At 38.8% G+C, this 17,653-nt stretch overlaps 1 long non-coding RNA gene across 1 annotated transcript in view; it reads right to left on the bottom strand.

Annotated features, from left to right (window-relative positions):
* LOC135411946 (uncharacterized) overlaps positions 1 to 17,653 on the bottom strand; it is a 45,075-nt gene that overhangs the window by 8,415 nt on the left and 19,007 nt on the right. The window lies entirely within an intron of this gene.

Below are 17,653 nucleotides of genomic sequence, written 5' to 3'. Positions count from 1 at the left end.
AGGAGCTATGCTAATCATCAAAATTTTCCTGCTATACCTCTGTCTTTAACTACTGACAATTTATCTATTTACCCATTTAAGTCATGACAGGAAAATCAAAGCTTTGGAAGGTCCATTTAAAAATCAAGTGTTTGTTTGGTTGTTTTTTTTTTTTTTTGAGAATCAAAGTGGAGCTGAGGGAGGAGAGAAAACTAGAAATTTTACTTCATAATTTTCAAGGATGCTACCAGTGTATTTTTCTACTTGAACACTTCCAGAACCTGGACGAAGTTTACTTTCTTACAGTCTATTCATATCCTGTCTTTTACAGGGAACACTGAGAAACACTGAACACTGCATATTTTTGAAAAGCTGTTCCAGAGCTTTAGAACATCCTGTGTTAATGGAGGTACTCGATGTTCTGACATTTTTTTTTCTCAACCTATTCACTCCCCAACAATCTTTTCACTAAAACAAATTGCTATGATGAAAACAAGAAAAAACAATTGTACTCTATAAAATATTCTGTAGGAATGTCTGACATATGGGTGTCTGGACACAAATGACTTGTTACATGCTTAATCATTGTACTCTGAATACAAAAATGACAGAAATTGCTCTTATATAAGCATATTTGGTCCTAGTACAATTCAGTTTTCCAGGTTTGGGTGCAACAGACTCATATAAAGATAAAGATGTTTAAAAGTGGTAGCAGTGATGGAAATCTGATTATATTGCCTATGAAGAAGTGATGTGATTTGACTCTGCATCTTCTATGTAATAGTCAACTTCAGTGCAATCTCAATCTTATAATAGAACATACAAATATCTATAGATAACACGTAATATGCTTTTTGTAGGATAATGCTAGTGGACAATGATGGACACCCCTGTTGTAATGAGACATTAGTTTGGTCTGTTTATGACACAAATTCTATTAATGAATATTTAAACAGCAGTTAATTTTTAATTCATCCACTGCAAACTAAAAAACCTTGTTAAAGTCATACAATTCACCAGAAGCAGAATTTTGGATGCATGATAGAAAATAGTTACCTTTTTTCCCCCTTGTATTAAAGACAGAAGAAACATTGAGGCTTTTTAGTTTGCTTGATGTGATTTCATTTTGTATGTGAAAAAAGCAATAGGTGGATATTGATAAGTTATTTTTATTAGTCTGCTTGTTTGGAAGGAGGTTGATTGACTTGTTAGTAGACTATTGTCCATGAATATAATGAAGAATATATGGATGTCATCATACATATGACATTTATGTTCATGTAAGTCTGGATTTATGCATCTGAAATTAATGGAGCTGCACTGATATCAATCCCATGCAAAATAGGTCAAAGAAATCCCAAAAGGTAAGCAAAGCTGCACCAAGCCAGTCTCTGATACATGAAATGAGTCTAAAAACAAAGTGGAATTATGGATCTGGCATTTGCAATTTTGCCAGTTCCAGGTTAACCTAGCTAGCACAAATAGTAACTGTGAAGATAAAATATCATGGTCTTCCATGCAGTCTCGTACCTACAGCACAGATTCTCTCCATATCGTGGGTGCATGTTTGAAAGTTTGTAGTGCTGCAAGTTCTTTGCAACAGTTAGATTGATCTAAGAGAGATTTTCTGCCACATGCTATATTCATATCTGTTATCAAGAATACCCATGCTTCTTAAGAGGTCTGTCTTATCAGTGGTGAAAGACACCTAATTTCCAAATCTTTTGAGTCTTTACAGATTTTCATGTCTGAAAATCAGTAAAGTAGCATTCTACATTTTCTTTGCACATCTGCAAGTAATTATTCAACGCACAATGCAGGGGCAATTCAATCAAAGAGGACAACAAATGAATTTTATCCTCATTATCCTTCAACTTTAAATCTGTGCTTTAAATCTGAAATGAGTCCATGAGACCTTGTGGAACCAGGGCAAATGAAAATAATGCATTTTTTTTGATCTCAGATGCAGTGAACCAAACATCCCTTTCTCTAGTCCTTAGGGGGCACTTTCTTTCATATAAAAAGACTACTGAGCCCTGCTCAACACATTGATCTCTTCCAAAGCTAGTTTCTTTAGCTCAGATATGACATTATATGCAGGGTATAAATGCCATTTTGGTAGTCAGGGGCTTGCAAAGGTGGCCTCTGTTGGAGTAAGTCAGAGACTGCCCTGTGCCAGGCATGGATGGTTCAAGCCAGCTCAGCAATGGATCCACTGCCAAAGCTAAAGTAAATCAGAGGAATTTGTAGTGCCTCTGTGAGGATGTATTTAAGAAAAGGCAGAAGACACCAAGGGAAATGGAACAAGTGAACAACAGAGGGAACAATAAGGCCACAGCACTAGGAAGTACTCCACAGTAAAGCTGGTGTCATGGTTAAAGGAGATTTTGTATTTTATTCCCTTTTTCCAACATTGTTTTGGAGAGACTGCCTCTTAAGGATGAACACACACACACATCCACCCCCATACCCTTCCCCCTCACAGGACCAGGTGGGGAGGGGAAGAAAAAAACACGTGGGGGAAGCAGAATTCTTCTCTGCTGGTGCCTGCAGAGTTCACGTGGCACTATCCTCTACTGGAGCTCCTGCCACCACCATCTGGATCACTCCTGGTGTGGAGAGTGGAGATTCGGAAGCAGGAAGGAGAGGTGTCTGGATTGAAGTTGAACCTGGGAAGTGGGACAAAAAAGGTGTCTTCCCTACGTGTTTAGATGTTTGTCATCTTTGTTTCCCAATACCCAAATAAATAATTAAGTATTTTAAACTAAATTCCCCAAATTGAGCCTTTATGACAACTTCAGTAACTGGTGAATGATCTTTGTTTTGATACATGAGCATAGGGAAAGAAAGTTAAATGCAGAAGATTTATTTGAGGAGAAAAAAGAGTTTTGCTTAAGGAGGTTTTTGCTGCTGGGAAAACTAGGCCTGGGAAAAACCTGTTGTGGGAGAAAATTCTTTCCCATGAATAGTGCTGCCTATTTTCTGCTTGTCTGTTTTGAGAAGTTAACTCCCTTCTTGCAAGACGAGAGTAAACTTCTCATAGACATGCTTTTTGTTTGTTTGGCTTAGCAGTGTATTCAGGGCTTCCAACCTCAGAATAAGCTTTTCCTTAATACCTTAGCTGTGGTTTGGTCATCTGGGTTTACCTGTGTGTGTATCACTTTTTACAATGAGTTCTTGTTCTTCCTATTTTCTTCCCATTCCCACTGTGAGAAGGCAAAGGAGGGAAGAGTGAACGCAAGGCTCTCTGGATGTTTGGCTGCTGTTCGAGGCCATCCCACCACACACCAGACTTGGCAATGCATCCTGTCAATGATGGCTACCAGCAGGACAAGGTTTTCACTTGCAGTTTGTTGTTTGCAATTTGACTGCATGGACTGTACACCTACGCATCTTTAATGACTTCAAAACACAAGTCTCTCACTTTGTCCATCATTACTATGACTTCTCTACGGAAGATAATCAAAGTAATCCACCGAATGTTACAAAAGAAAGGGTTTTGTTCCGAGAAGCAATAAGGCCTGCAGGAGGAGGAGTGGGAAGCCCGGAGAGCCGTGCAGGAGGCTGACGCTGGCCATGGTGCTGAAAGGACCCCAGCGCGGGTCCTGTCGGAAGTAACTTCCGTGGGAGTAGCTGGTAGCTGAAAGCCCGAACACTTTCGAACTTTAAAAATGTACGATATACTTAGATGAAGTAGTACAAGAACCCTTACAGTATCATCTATGAATAAATGATTTCCCCCCTCCTCTTTATACTCAACAATCCATATTAATGTGCTTTCACATGGATATCGTCATCTGCCCACTCATCTCAGGGTGATGTAAATATAAACATTTACACTTAATATTTGCAGATTTTCTATAATAACTAATATTTTTTCCATTTGAAAGTGCCAGCGCTTTTTGGAAAGAAATGGGATTAATACTTACCACAATTAAATCTATTTTTGGAACAACCAAATGAAGATGGGAGAAAACAAATTCATCTGCATATCATAGATTCATGGTGTTTAGCATCAGAAAGGATGCTTAATTACTCAGCCTGTCACTCTGCCTTTCATAAATCCTCACATTTTACCCATTTACCCCTTACTTGATTTCAGACATTTCTGTGATTAAAACTGCCTTGTGAAAGGAAGATAGACCTGAATTAAAAAAAAAAAAAAAATCCCTTCTCCCAGTATTATTGCTTTCTCTCCTAGGGAAGATAAGTTGGTATTTTCTTTATAAAGAAAATATATTCAAGTCACTTCATAATATCCTCCTTGCTAAAAATAAGTGCTGAGCTCTTTATGTCTTTATTATATATTTGCAGTTCTTTTCTGCCCTTCCCTCTAATTTTTCAGCACTAGTTTTAAGATGTATGTACCACACCTGGAGGTGGCACGCTGGTGTCACCAATACCACATGCAGAGTAAAAAATATTTCCCTGTTTCTATTCACTATTTGTTTGTTCATTCACAGTTTTTTCTACCTCTTTGTGCCACAGCATCACAATGAGAAATCAGATTCTTGTCCACTGTGACTCCACAATTTATTTTAAACTCCCTATTCTTCAGTTGAGAATTCAATATCCTGCAGGGATAGATGTGTCTTGCTGAATTAAATTAGTGTGTTTGAATAGACAAGTCTACCAACTGACCCAAATCACACTAATTTATCTATATTCACTGTTAGTTACCACTCTGGCAATCCTCATGTCATATGCGGCTTTTATTAATACTTATTTTATATTTACTTTTAAGTCACTAAGGAGAATGTTGAATACTGGGAAATTTAGTCATAAGGAAATCCATCACAGTGTCTCTACACACTACCCTAGGATGATTCCATATTGACAGACAGTGTTGCAGACTGTAACTTCTGAGTCCCCTTATTATGCACTTTGCAGGTATTGTGTGGTCCTAAGTCATACTCTTTACTAAAACCTGAGTTAAATTATCTCAGTTCCTTTAGCAAAGGAATTCTTATGTCAAAGAGGTAACATTACCTATTTTTGTGTTAACTGAAATTTATATCTTCCTGCCTTTTAATTCCCATTAAAACTGTTTATCAAATATTTCATTGTAAATACTGTGTGGTTTTATTCCGCACTCTATCACACTAAATTGGCATTGTAAAATATTCTTCCACTCTTATTTTCACTATATATTCCCATGATTTAACATTTCCTTTAAGCAAATATCGTACAATATCCTTTTTATTGTGATGGGCTATCTTCTACACCGTATTATTCAGAGCAGACGAAGCTGACTCACAAAAGATTCATTATTTGTTGTCCCATAACTGCTGCTATTTACATACATTTCCTATGGGATGTTTTGCTCTTCAAACCACAGAGAACTTAGAGACTGTAAGTGCAAACTGGATACTAAAATACAAGAGGTGAAATAAGGACTGTAGTGTTACAATCATTAAGAAAGTCACATCTAGAGGTCTGTATTAGTAGGGAGTAAAGCAAGAAAAAGATTTAGGCAAGGAAGTTAATAATGCTTAGACTGCAATATTAGAATACAAACGTTTCTTTTTAGTTCTGAATGTCAAGGAGTTGCTTGGTTTTGTCTGGTAGAAATGAAGCTCTGTATTTCAGGCCAAAATTATACATGCTGTAGCATTTTAAAACTGAACATGAATATTTACAGTTTAAAAATTCTAATTTAGATGTGAAACAGTAAATCAAGGACATTTTGAGAAAAAGCAACCAGTCAATCTTGAATAAGCTCCTGAACAACCAGAGACTTTTTTCAGCACATATGGTTGTCTAACAGGGTGCCTCAGAACAGTGGGTGATATTATATGCCATATGTGCTGCTATACCAAAGAATGATTTGGTTTCTGGTAATACTAAAACCAAAGACTAAATTCTAAAATTACCTAGCTCTTCTTAATTAATATCATCATCTTGTTATTCCACCTATAGTTAATTGCATTCTTAGTGGGCTGAAGGAATACCTTTTACCTTTCAGCAGAAAATATGAGGAGGAATGATTTACCTAAATAAGACAAAAATTTCTAAGTGGATTATTATCTTGCTATTAATTCGATTATTAGAAATACTTAAGTGGGAAAAAAATAAAAAAAGTGACTAATAAAGCAAACAATGTGGAGGTTATGATATTTTGTCTCATAAATTTAATAGAAAGGCCTAGAATTTAGCTGCAATACCCATAAATGTGTGATAATATGGTAAGTAATATTTTCCTCACCAAAACTTATTTGGAATCTTACATTTAGAAATCCATACATTCATAGAGCTCCTAATTCCACTATGTCTCTAAAACACCTTAGCAATAATGAACTTTGAATCACACAATCATTAAGTTTGGAAAAGATCTCTAAGACCCTTGAGTCCAACCATTAATCCAGCACCACCATGTTCATCACTAAACCGTATCCCCTAAGAGCCACATCCACCCACCTTTGAACACTTCCAGGGATGGTGATTCCACTATTTCCCTGGGAAACCTGTTCCAAAACCTGACCACCCTTTCAGTGAAGAAATTTTTCCTAAAATCCAGTCTAAACCTTGCCTGTTGCAACTTGAGGCCACTTCCTCTTGGTCTCTCACTTGTTACCTGGGAAAAGACACTGACCCCTACCTCACTACAACCTCCTTTCTTGTAGTTGTAGGGAGTGGTAAGGTCACCTCTGAACCTCCTTTTCTCCAGGCTAAACACCCCCAGCTCCCTCAATGTTCTTCACAAGACTTCACCAGCTTCATTGTCCTTCGCTGGACATGCTCCAGCACCACAATATCCTTCTTATAGTGAGGGGCCCAAAAACTGAACACAGGAGTTGAGGTGTGGCCTCACCAGTGCCAAGTACAGTTGGACAATCACTGCTCTGGTCCTGCTGGCCACACTGGCCACACTAATATAGCCCAGGAGGCCATTTGCCTTCTTATCCACCTGGGCACACTGCTGGCTATTATTCAGTGGCTGTTGACCCCCCAGGACCTCTCCTGCTGAGCAGCTTTCCAGCCACCTGCCCCCAGCCTGTAGTGCTGCATGGGGCTGTTGTAACTGAAGTATTTGCCTGATGTACAGTACTCTGCCTTATTGAACCTCATACTGTTGGCCTCAGCCCACCAATTCAGCCAGTCCAGATCCCTCCGCAGAGCCTTCCTGCTAGATCAACACTGCCTAATTTGGTGTCATCTGCAAAGTTACTGTTCAGATCGTTAATAAAGATATTAAAGAGAACTAGCCCCAATAGTGAGCCCTAGGTAACCCCACTTGTGACTGGATGTCAATGGGATTTAACTCTATTCACCATCACTCTATGGGTCCATCCATAACTTCATTGCATGTAATGCAATATACATTTAATACTTAGATTAAAATTTCAAAAAGTCATTTGGTTTGTGTACTTAATTCAAAATAACTTGTGGAAACTAATTTCCAAAAAGCAAGTATTCAATCACTGTGAAATTGAAAACTGTTTGAGGCATCTTAGTTTGAATACTTTAAGGTGAAACACCTACATCACCAGTCACTGTTCAAAATGTAGAGTCGGGAGTTTTTAAAGGCTAGTGCTAGTACTTCTTAACTCAATACTTGCTATTGCAGTTGTCTCCACTGCAAGCAATTTCATTTATTTTCACTTACAAAGAAGTATACTCTCCCCGAATAATCTTCATTACTTCTCCATAAATTTTTAGGAACTCTTCAGGCAGATTTGAACTTTAGCTGTCAGAAGCAGACAAAATTCTACTGGATAACAAAATTCTGCTAAAGATTTGGCTCCCCTGCCATACAGAGAAATCCATGAGATTTCCTGAACTGAGTGCAATATTTAAAGTAAACACATTAATGCAAGTGTGCCATCATATCTGCACTCTTCATCATCTTCTCCTTTAAAAAATAAAATATTCTCTACACAAATGTGCTTTACAGACTAAGCTCTAAGAAAAAGTAGGATGTTATAGAAAAGATTTGAAAATGTAACAAAAGGCTCTGAATGTCAGAGGACAGTATAGGGTGGGTCTTTGTAGGTGTTGGTGTATCCTTTGCTGTCAAGCAGCTATGCTAGTAAAATGAAGAGGTCACAACCTCACCCCCTTCAGCTGGCACATCAGAAGACCAAAGGAAGAACAGTCCTCATGAAATGATCTAACATGAAAAGTGCTACACTGTCCCTGACTCTGACAGGTCCTATCAGATTAGCTTTGCTTTTTTTCTAGCTCCCAGCAGCTGCTGGTGTTTGGTTATTCAAATGTGCTTATTCAAATCCAGCACCAGTTACAATCACAAGCAAGATAACTTAGATCTCTTGCTTTTCTAGAAACCTCATTGCAATATTCATGCACTGTCATAAGGGTGTCCAGCAATTGTTAGACAATTTTGTCATGAGGTAAGATCTCTTCTGGGAGCCACCAGCTTTCATTAGTTTCACCTAATGTATTTCCCAATGCACATTACCTTTTGGGAAATGCATGTGTTTTTGGTTTGTGAGGTAATCTGGTCAAAAGATTTGTTTTACTCCTACTTACATTGTAGTAGGATTTTATAACTATAGCATCACATTATTAAAATTGTGAATAATTAAAAAACATATTAAGGAAGATCTTGAAACATTGTAAAAAGAGAGTTCTACATACACTTAATGAAAAACTCTGCCACTTCAAGAAAAGTAACAATAGCAATGCCTAAAATTCCTCTTTATAGACATAAGGAACAGGAAATACAGTGCATTCCCTGAATGCACCAATTAGCATTGATTGCCCTGAGAATATCTGGGACTTCCATCTCTACATCCTCCACCTCTGGTCCACTAGCTCCTTTTAAGCCCAGGCTCAGGCCCTAGTCCTTGCCTGAACTACACTGTAAGTAGACCTGTATCAAGCTCTGTTTCTTGATGATCCTGACTTGCTGACTGGACTTCCAGGATTGACCCCAAACCTAACATATCTCTTTGAATGTGTCTGATCACTGGACTATTGTCTGAGCCTGTTGCTGTTGTCAACCTTGCTCTGTTTGTCTTGCTTGGACAGTGTGGGACTGTACCTTTTTCAGTGTGGTCCTTGCTTCTACCTACCTGCATTGTGGTCAGCTCCTCATATTCTTTCACCAAGTGGGCTCTTTCTTGTTGCTCCTTGCCATAGCATATAGTTTACTAACTAAAGCACAGGTCTAGGAATCATGATTTTTAGCCTGTTCACAATTTGACCTCAATTTTCAAGGCAGTCAATCTCTGAGCTTTTAGTCTTTGGCTATATAAACATGTGTTGTATTTAGCTACTAACTTCTTTAAATTTTATGATTTTCAAGGGAGGGTGCAGTGTAGGAAGCTTTAACCAGTTTGCTTTCTGGATTAGAGATCTAAACCAAATGTCTAACAGGTTGAGGCTTAATTATTCAGTATGCAGCATACTTCAAAATGATTCAACATTCATACTAGAAAAAAGATACTGGTAGTCTTCTGTCAAATCTTATCCAACTTCAGCCAATTTTTTACCACCTGAAATGCCAAAGTGAGATACTGTGCAAAGCAGGTTGCAATCCTTTTTCAGATCCCCTTTGCTGAACATCCAATGCGTTGTCGAAATTAAAGTGCAGGCCCAATAGCTGTATCTCTAGGTGCTAAAGGCTAAATTAAGACTGGGTAAAGAAGGTATCCAAGCCATAATTTTGCTCTTACCTCTTGCTTTCACAGTGAAAAATGTGAAACCTGGAAACATGAAAGGTCTTCTGAGCTAGGACATATCATCCAGCAGAGAAAGACACAGTGCCATTTCAAGTCTGGAAGAAGCCTCTTGGTCCTTGTCAGATCAGACTGGCTTCTGCAGTTAGGAGCTGTGACTTGTGAAGACAAGAAGTCATAAGGGTTTCTTTAGGTACACTTACTCCATATGGATAGTCTAACAGAGAGAAGTTCTGTATTGGGACCCTCAGACCAGCCAGAGCTGTTTGGCTCAGTCGACACTTTTTAAGCACTTTTAGCCTTCAAACTAACATGGGATTATTTATATTCTTTGTAGGAACTGACTGGCTTGTGCTGTATGGAACCAAGAAAAAGAATTGTTTGGCAGAGATGATAGCCAGTGTAGGATAAAACCTTGCTGCAAACTAAAAGTAGATACAACTGATCTCTAATGTCTATGTTCATTTTGTGATATTCTAACTTATTGATACAAACACAGCTTATGATGCCAGTCAGATACACTTTAGACTTAGTTATACTCATTGGATCTTCTGGCTTAGTGGGTCAGAATGAGCAAAAATATGTCAGGCAAAATAAACAGGCATTCTCTTCTGGGTAACATCTTACAATACTGAAAATAGGTGCCAATCATAAGCTTGTGTTGGTACTAGCAATGTGAATTTCCATCTTCCACAAGCAGTGGAAAGGTTACAATGTAATCATAGAATCACAGAGTCACAGAATATGCTGAGTTGGAAGGGACATAAAAGGATCATCAAGCCCAACTCTTAATCCTGCACAGGACGACAAGAGTCACACCAGGTGCCTGAGATTATCACACAAATGTTTCTTGAACTCTGTCAGGCTTGGTGATGTGACCACTTCCCTGAGGAGCCTGTTCCAGTGCCCAACCACACTCTGGGTGAAGAACATTTTTCTAATATCCAACCTAAACCTCCCATGACACAACTTCAGGCCATTCCCTTGGGTCCTGTCACTGGTCACAACCCCTCCTCTTCCCCTCACAAGAAGTTGTAGACTGCAACGAGGTCTCCCCTCAGTCTCCTCTTCTCCAGGCTGAACAGACCAAGTGACCTCAGACACTCCTCATAGGGCTTCCCCTCAAAGCCCTTCACCATCTTCATTGCCCTCCTTTGGACACTCTCTAAGAGATTAATATCTTTCTTATATTGCAGTGCCCAAAAGTGCCACAATATTCAAGGTGAGGCTGCACCAGTACAGAGCAGAGCAGGACAATCCCCTCCCTTGACTGGCTGGTGATGCTTTGCCTGATGCCCCCCAGGACACGGTTGGCCCTCCTGGCTGCCAGGGCACTGCTGACTCAGATTCAACTTGTCATCAACCAGGACTCCCAGGTCCCTTTCCATGGCACTGCTTTCCAGCATCTCATTCCCAGTCTGTACGTACATCTGGGATTGCCCCATCCCAAGTACAGAATCCAGCACTTTCCCTGGTTGAACTTCCTGTGGTTGGTGATTGCCCAGTCCTCTAATTTGTCCAGGTCTCTCTGCAGGGCATCGCTGCCTTTGAGGGAGTCAGCAGTTCCTCCCAGTTTTGTGTCATCTGCAAAATCACTTAGTATCCCTTCCAGTCCTGAGTCCAAGTCATTTATGAACATGTTGAAGAGCACAGGGCCTAAGATCGAGCCCTGTGGAACCCCATTAGTGACAAGTCACCAGTCTGATGTTACCCCATTCACTCTTACCCTCTGGGCTCAACCCATGAGCCAATTGCTCACCCACCACATGATGTGTTTATCCAGCTGTGTTCTGGACATTTTGAGAGGCAGTATCAAAAGCTTTATTGAAATCTAAAAAAATTACATCACTGACTTCCTTTGATCATCTAGGTGGGTTACCTTGTGATAATAGAGCAGAATTCAGATTTATAAACAAATTCATGTAATGTCAATTAGATGTCATGGAATATTCTACTTGGGGTCCTATAAGCCCTTTAGTCATGTCTGTCAAGCCCGCACAAGTGTCTGCAGCACCTACAAGCTTGCAAATGGTTCTAGGTTCCTCTGTTTACATAGTTAATCTGTTTTAATTGTATTAGCACTGTTGATTATCATTATGATATAAATGTGACTGTTCACACTTCTCAGATCTATGTTCTTGGATCTCTGCAAGCAACTCCAAGGATTACCTGATGTAAGTCTTGTTTGTCAACAACCTATTTTAGGGCACTGATTGATGCTTAATACAAACTATTATTTGGCTGGAAATTGATAAACCTTAAAACACAAGACCAGCTAAGTAGTTTTGGATTTTTTTTTGTCACAACTATTGTAATTAAATGTATTCTGCTTGGTCACTAATGCCATGTTTATGTATAAATACTACTGAACAATTTCAGTGATAATGGCCATCTTTACACTTTCATTTAATATTGAAACATGAATGACTGTAGTTTTCCTAGCTCAAGACAGTGCCAGGCACAACAAAACCTTGACAATCTGTGCAAGTTTAAATCGATACAAAATCAAGCATACATTCTTCCCTGATAGCAGTCTGTCATAATGCAGGGGTTAAGACTTCTCATGTCATTAGCTGTTCCTGGGGTTTTTGTTCCAATTAAGATTGCTAGGAACTGGTTAATATTTGGAGAACTCCATAGTAGCATGTTACAGACTTGTTTCCCAAATAATGTAAGCTCACACATGCAATTCCTAGCCTTTAATGGGTTAGTGGATGTCAGATGACCTGTAGCAATTCTACAGCAACTGTGTACATGTTTGAAGATCTGGATTCATAAGCTGATGGGAGGTTAATTCCTCTGAAATCACTAACTAAGCTCAGTGCGGCTCAGGAGAGCAATTTTAAAAGCATTTCCATTTAGTTTGATTATTCTTCTCTGCAAACTGAAACACTAAAGGTGTATTGCCCCACATTCATTGAAGGTTAAAACTGTGCATATTGGTAGTACCTGATAAGGAGAAATGGTTGAATCATGGCAACTGCACTGTGAGCTACAGGCCTATCAACTCCAGGACTTTGAATTGCACTGAGATACTGCTGTGTTATTTGTAACCGTTAAGATCAGGCTTTTATTGACATAGACAAGAATTGATAACAGCATGACCACTAGAAAGATAATGTTATTTTGCAAGATATTTGCTAACATATTAGAAAAGTCATTCAATAAAATATAATTATCACTATTAAAACTATAAAGATTTTTTTCCATATTTTTTCATTGTTGGTGTTCACCTTTGTTAATTTATGCTATTCATTGACTGCCACCAGTATTGAGTAAGGTAAACCAGTTTACTTGCATTTAAAAATATTTTTGCATCTGCATGCTTCACTTTTCTAACTACTCTCAGTTTTTTTTTAAGTACTCCTTAGGAGATACCAGGTCAAGCAACTCCTGCACTTACCTTTTCACACTATTTTGTCTTTGTCCAGTGAGAATGTCGTCACTGCCATAGAGACCACTAGAAATGGGGCAGAATGTTTCACACTGCCATTCCAAATAAAGTCTCCTTTGATAGAGGTACTAAAAAAAATCAAATCCCTGATACCCAATCTGACCAGCTTTTGCTTCCCAACCTCTGTTTCCATGGCATTCTCAGCTGGTAGAAGGCAGAGATCTAGTACAGTAAAAAGAAGGCAGACCAGCTTATGCAGCAACACCTACAGCCTGTAGGATCCTGTTGTGTTAACTTTAACAGAAATAGAAACAGAATCTCTTTCTACCTTTTTTTACTTTTTCTCTTTGAAGGGTATAAATGGAGGAGAGATTGAATGGACCCTAGCAATTGCTGACCTTTGCATTTGTAGTACTACAGCAGAGTGGTAACCTACAGCAGCAAGACAGGGCCCTGATCTAATAGGCTGCATTTGTAATCATAATGAGAAACAAATATCTCATCAGGATCCTAATCTATCCTAGTTTTGAGTGAAATTCATAACTATCTAGTTTTTGCTCATGTGTCACTCTAAAGCATTATTCTAACACTTGGCTTTTTTTAAGAATTATTTGGTTTATGTATAAGAAATTTCTTATGCATTATTTTTTTAGGTAACAGTTATAAGAATTTTTTATAATAGTAATTCTTGTAGCATTATATTTAAATGATACTTAATTCAGTGGGGCTACTTCAGTTGTAAATCAGCATTCCTAAAGACTCTGAAATGGACAGTGCAGATAAATCATTGCACCTCCATGAGGTGAGGTCCTATTAGATTCCTCTTAGTTCCATCAACACAGATCAGACTGTGATACAAAGGATCTAAAATCATAATCTGAATGCACTTCTCAAAACCAAAGTATGTCTAAATACCATCATGATATTAGGATACTGAATCTATGTTCTAGGAAATGTGAAATGAGAAACTGAACAAGTACAGTTGTTGTAGGCTGTTTCATTTGCCCATGACTTTCCTGTACCTTTCTCTCACGTTATTCAAAAGATTTGTGTAGCCACTTCCCTCATGATAGCATTAAGAATAAAATTTACACATTTTAGGAGAGAATACTGAGCAATGATGTGATAGAAATCTTCAGATGTGTTAAAGGCTCTGTGAAAGGGATGAGAATGTCCCCTGGGTTAAAATTGCAGTAGATTTAGATTTGACTTTAGGTGTAGCTTGCTAAGAGATACACAGTCTCTGGGATAGTTTAGCTGCCCTGAAGAACAGGGTAGACAAATGTCTACCAGCAATGATGATTGATCATAAATGATCCTACTTTGAGTGGGAGGATAGACCAGATGACTTCCTGAAGCCTCTTCTCACTTGGTTTTTTGTGGTTCTATATACTTAAGATACTAAAGGAACCGATATTTGCCACACTTAACACTTGTCAAACCACTTAAAATAGGCAAAACAGAAAGCCTGTAAGAAATGGTGATACATTAATTACTCTGTTTAGGTATTTATTCCAACCCTACCTCTTTTTCAGCCCTCTGTTCACATTAGACACAGTTCATACAGTAGTCACATTAGACACTTTATCCACTTATACAGAGTTAACCATCTTTTCTCCTCTTCTCATACTCTTGCAAGTCTGATACTCCAATACTCAAATGGAAGACAAGAGGCTTGGCAAAGGAATCTCTGCTTCTCCTCACTATCATATTTGACCTCCTGTGAGATCTCAAAGGATGGCTGACAGACATGCATAAGCATAATTCTGAGCATGTACCCCAATCCAGTGGTTTTCTCTTTCCTCCACTCTTATTACAGCCAATCTCTAGGTGAATATAAGACTGCAAAACCAACATAGCAACACTTCTGCATTTTGTACATTTTTTATGATAGGAGCTGTGTTTTGAAAACATGGAAGCTGATTATTCAATTAGTTTAAAGTATCCAGACAGATTAATTTGCTCATCTTTGGGACCTCCAGTCTGTTTACACAGAGTTTAGAAGATGTATGTTTAAGAACATTCAATGAACAGATTCACAGATATGTACTCAAGCAAGCCCTACTTATATCTTATTACCAATATTCGGAAAGAATGAAATCTTTCCATTAGGTCATTCAGTTCACTGGTCACAGGCTCTGTGAATGCCATCTAAGAGAATAAGGGTTAAAAGAAAGCTCTGAAGCCTCTTAGCTGCTGGCTACAAGAGTATAGGGGAGCCAAAGGTGTGCTGTCTTGTTACCTTGTCTTATGTGAAACTTTAAAATACAGGAAGATTTCCAGGGGGAAAAAATATTGTAAATTGATCTTTTTAATGTTTTGAGGCATAACAATAATGTTTCATTTAATTTGGCAACTTCCAACAAAAGATACTAGCCTATGTCTTCCAAATAGCTGGGACTCAGCCTTTCTTTTTCTTTTTTTCCCCCCTATTCCATCAATTTGCGAGTTTCTACTTTCTATCTATTAAATTAAAACAAAACGCAAACCACAAAAAATCAAGCCACAAAAAAACCCCTAAACATCACCTCTGGTTTCTCATCCTTCCTGCCCTTCGCACCAAGGGAAGATGCTGTAAATAGCTACAAAGCTACCTCATTAACTCCTTTTCAGTATCTCCTTACACTCTCCTTTGCCACATCATCAGCAGTCCTTGGCTGAGACTATCACCTCTCATGCTGATAGATACAGTTTCTTGATATGCTCCCTCTCCTGGTACACTCTAGCTGTATGCTTAAATGTCACACTCTTCAGACAAGAAATTAACTTCTGAATGGTTTATGTGAGATGTGGCACTAACCGTGGTTCAACGGCAGTGCTCAATGCTGTAAATCAGTCTTAAGCTTCAGATAAAGCACTCTTCTGAGGTCTGAAGAGATGGAGTCTTTGTGAGCCAAGATGAAGTAAGGATCTAAACAAAATAATAGGATCTCTGAGCCTGATGGGATGCATGCCAGGGGTATTTCACTTCAAAGACTGCCAACAGAGAGAAGAGTCAGGAAGAAACATGTTTCTGACTTCTGAGGAAAACCACTAGGAAGTCTAGACAGAGATCTTTACTATTCGTTAGTTCAGCAATATAGTATTCATCCTTTCTTCAGCTTGTAGCACTGCTGTTTGCAGGGCAGAGACTGCCATTAATGCTGAACTCCCCAGGGTTTGTGCTACTATCCCTAACAAAGCAAACCTATCCAGGCCTGCCAGCTGCAAAGCCAGTGCTACAGCTGGAGATCAAGCACCCAGAAAGTAGCTTGCTACCATGGCTGTCTGTCAGTATGCTCCTGAGGGCGGCATGAAGGGGCTCTACCCCTGCAATTCAAGCACCATGTCTCTGAGGAAACTCTAGCTGCTGCCAGATAACCAGCAAGCTACTGACCTGCAAATTGCCATTTGCAGCTTCTGGGGCAAGAACTCTCACAGAACTTTAGGTGTACTTCCAGGATTTAGCCATAATCACACTTCAGGAAGTCGGTAGACTTAGCAGGGTGTTCTAAGGACACAAAGCTGTGCGAGAAACATGTGAACTAAATCACCACTATGCCTGAAGAAATTCAGCTGGTGTGCTGCATCTCTGGGGATGCTCCCTTCTGCAGCAGCACCTCTGTTGGAGCTGTTGCCTCTACAAGAACACCTAAGCAGAAAAATCCCCTTGCTAGGGTGCACTACTATAGAATGAAAAAACTATTTCAAACAAACACTTATAGTTAAATTGAGTTGCAGCAGATGCAATGCCTGCCCTTCCCTGAAAGGCAAATATATTGTAATAATGTGATTTATAACATAAAGCAGTATACTGTAAGTTACAATGCACCACATCCATATGTTACATCTCTTCTACAGGTTTGCTCCAGAACAGCTACATAAATTAAGCTACAGTGGTGGGTAGTTATTAATACTGAGAGGGCTTTAGTATAATCTCTATGATTTCCTTGGGCCTCTCTCCATTATCGCCAATACTTTTCTGGTTTGTGATGCCTCTGAGCATTAGAAAAATTCCTTGAGGACAGCTGAGGCTGTCAACTCTCACAACACAAATGGATTTACCTTTCCTTTGACAACCATCTCTGGCCCTCAGAAAGAAGTTATTTTATTTTGAAGTTTAATAGCTTTGACTTCTGGTTTCTTGATTTTTCCTTTGTGGTACAGCCACTAGACTGAAAACAATGTGGGTTTTTAAATCAAAGTGGAAAAAATATAGATTCCCTAACACAAAATGAGAAGGCCAGCAATAATCCTTTCCAAGTAACTGAAATTTGTATTTGCTGTCTCGTTGACCAAAGCTTTTCTTTAAAACAAGTCTCTCATCAGCCTACCTGTGTCCTATAGTATCACCAGTTAAAAGACAAAGATCTATATGTGCCTCTTTACCCCATTCCATAGCAAAGTATAAGGAGCTATTCAGTCTGACATCCATTTTGTTAGTTTTTACCAGCAGCAGCTGGCAGATTTCTCTGGGGCTTTCTTCAGAGCATCTGGCTTGGGTCAGGTCACTATAAAAAATTTATTAAACATCCTTTACAGGACTGGCTTGAGCTTTTTTAAATAAGGAAATCTCATATATCTCCAATCTTACAAAGGTTTTGTTTCCGTTCTGTCAACACAGAAGATATATTAAGCATTGCATTTAATGAGATATTGA

Source organism: Pseudopipra pipra, chromosome 3, assembly GCF_036250125.1.
Source record: "Pseudopipra pipra isolate bDixPip1 chromosome 3, bDixPip1.hap1, whole genome shotgun sequence".
In the NCBI taxonomy this organism is placed as follows: Eukaryota; Metazoa; Chordata; class Aves; order Passeriformes; family Pipridae; genus Pseudopipra; species Pseudopipra pipra.
The sequence above is the reverse complement of the archived record's forward strand: the minus strand, read 5'-3'. Positions and strand labels throughout refer to the sequence as shown.